The sequence below is a fragment of the Cricetulus griseus genome, chromosome 3 (genome assembly GCF_003668045.3).
Source record: "Cricetulus griseus strain 17A/GY chromosome 3, alternate assembly CriGri-PICRH-1.0, whole genome shotgun sequence".
NCBI classification, from domain to species: Eukaryota; Metazoa; Chordata; class Mammalia; order Rodentia; family Cricetidae; genus Cricetulus; species Cricetulus griseus.
Genome location: NC_048596.1, coordinates 282,388,720 through 282,391,730, shown reverse-complemented (window position 1 = coordinate 282,391,730; position 3,011 = coordinate 282,388,720).

Here is a 3,011-nt window from a genome sequence, read left to right as displayed (position 1 = left end):
GCCCCTAGTAGCAGCAGGAGATCCGTGTAAGTACAGCGAAACGCTTAAAACTTCCACTATGCTATCTGGAAAACTTTGCATTTAATTCCTGGTCATATCTGGACCCAGAATAGCAGAGCATAGGCCTGGGAAAACTAAAGAACCCTTAGAATAAATCTATTCAGTTGCAACCTGAAAAATAGAATTTATTTACAATGGCCTTTCCTCTTCTGAAAGGGTCTAAAATATATGATGTATGTATTTTGTTTATGTATCTTTTATTTATATACCTGAATAACCATTGAGCGAGTGAATGTTTTCATAAAAATAGTGTAGTTAGGAATTAATTGTTCAATGCTATCATTTATTCCCTTTGAGGATTAGAACAATTTCAAGGAATTAAGTCCGTCAGAGAAATGACTGACAGGCATTACATCATCCTGCATCAGTTTAGCTGCTATTAGATTACAGTTTTGCAGATCTTGGCAGCTTCAGAATTAAGATGCTAACTAACTCTTAAGTACTATAGGGATGGAGCACCTATAGGCCAGCCTAAATTTTATAGGCCAAATTTATCACCCAGGGGAAAAACAATTAACACACTTGTTTGTTTCTAATAGTAAAAAAAGTTCTTGCTTAGAAACTTTGCTACTCATTCTCTAGATGCCAACATTTTATATTTAAAAAAAATGTCATTGAGTGCTATGTTCCTGGTCTGGAAAAAACCTAGTAAGGTTTTATTTGTAGAATGGTCAGTATTCTAGTACAATAATGAATATCAAGTATGCTAAAGTAATTCAATAATCCACTGGTAGAATACACAACAATAAATCACTAGAGGGCACTCGTGCTATTTAAAGAGCTTCAAAAAGCTTTGTCTTGAGAAAAAGAACAGAGGTGAGGAGGAAACTCTAGCACCTCCTTACCCAGTTTTGTTCCATAGTTGAGATTACTTCTCAGATTAGTTGTACTGTCAATACTTTGCTTAGAATCCAGTGGGAGGATTAAGAAGCCAACAGAAGCTAAGCTGTTTTTGTTGTTGTTGTTTGTTTGTTGTATTGTTTTGTTTTCTCAACGAGCATTCTGTCTGGGAAGGGTAGGAAGCCTCTGAGACACACGGATACATGTTCAAAAGGGCATGCCAGTGAACTTGGTTAATCCTACCCAGGCACTGGATGACCCTTAAAATTTCAGTACTAATGTGAGATTTTCTTTTTTAGTTTACAAAGTTTTAGTATTTCCACATTCAGTATTTTCTTATTTATTCTAAATTATGTCTTAGACTGAATAATTCTTCCAGATCAAACTATACAATTGAAAAGTGAGACCATCTTGAGTCTGAATGGAAAAGTCAATATAGGTAACTGAAAATCTCCTTCCTGTGTAGACACCATGACCTCTTGTCTAGTCACTCTCTCTTCATACTTAGAAGTCAATGAAAGTTCACTTATTCCCCATATATTAGCTAAAGAGAATAGGAAAAGTAATGAAAAGGATTCAGTTCTAGCTGTCAAACCTAAAACTATATAACAAAATATTTGAGTGAACTTCACAGAAATGCCTGTAATCAGTAAAATGCTTAGTACTAGAAATCATTGTAACTCTTTTTATTGGTATTGTAGTTTGAAAAAGAGTAACTTCTCAAAAAAAAGAAAAAAAAAGAAAAAGAGTAACTTCTCATTGGGTTGGTTTAGTCATTGCACAGATAAACTATTTAAATTGTTTCCTCTTTTTTCCTAAATAATTGTTTCTCAAGATCATATGTCAGGCTAGTTAAAGAAAGACAAAGGAGTCAGATTACTCTGTTTAGGAAGAAAATTAATTTATGACATGGTATGGGGGTGCCTGTCAGGAAACTTGCCCACTATAGTATACAGATAATTATTTCAGCAGATGTTTCAATTTTGACCTTTTAGTAATATTATTCTTAAAATTATTTTGTTGATGATTAATAGACTTAATTTAATGTCAAATGGTACTTGTCTTAGTTCCCTTTTCATGCCATAATAAAATTTCCCAATAAAAGCAATTTAAGAGAGAAAGGTTTTTTGATTGTTTGTTTGTCTCACAGTTCAAGAGTATAATCCTTCATTGTGAGGAAATGAAGGCAGCAGGGGATTGAAGCAGATGATCCCATTATATTCACAATCAGGAAAATAGAGCAGGGAATGGTCTTACCAGCAGCAGTGGAGGGAGCACTAGTGGGAGCACTAGTCTATGGAGGAAATTGCCAGAGGCTGAATGGAGTGAGGAGAGGCATTGTAGACTGAAGGTGAATAAAGTGCCAGAAATAGTGCTGGGCACGATGCTGAGCTGGATACTTATTCTATGAAGAAGGTAATCAGGAGCTAGTGGAACTGGAACAAGCGCGACAGAACCATAACAGACATGAATGTGACAGTTGACTGTCCATTCAGTAGAAGAATATCTTTGTTGTAGAAATTTTTCTAAAGCATTCAGGAGTGATGGGGTACTTCTACATTCTGTGTGATTTGAGATTGACTGAAAATTGTGTGCTCCTTTGGTTAAAAACATGTAAGACTGGATTTAAAGGAATCATGTGACAGCAGAATTACTCTAATAAACAAATAAATTTAGTGTTGGAGAGATGACTCAGAGGTTATGAGGGTGTACTGCTTGTGTAGAGGACCTGAGTTTGGTACCCAGAACCCACATCTGGTAGCTTACAACCACTTTAGATCCATCATCTCTAGCATCCTTGGACCAGTGAGACCTGGTGCAGGTCACAATATCAATTGTGCTCCTGCTAAATCTGCTCTATCATTGTATAAAATGATTTCCACTTGTTTTGTGAAGCATAAAGTTTTTTCTCAAGTGATTTAATGTGTCTGCCAAATATGATGTGACAGCAACAAAAAGAATGTATGAAAAGCTTTACATGTGATTACAGTCTCAACTGGATTACAGTGGATGTAGATTTCTAAAGAATGGAGGGTTAACTTAGTTTGATTAAAGTTTCATGATGAAACTACTTTTCTGATGACAAAGGTGTAAGAATTCCCTAAAACTTG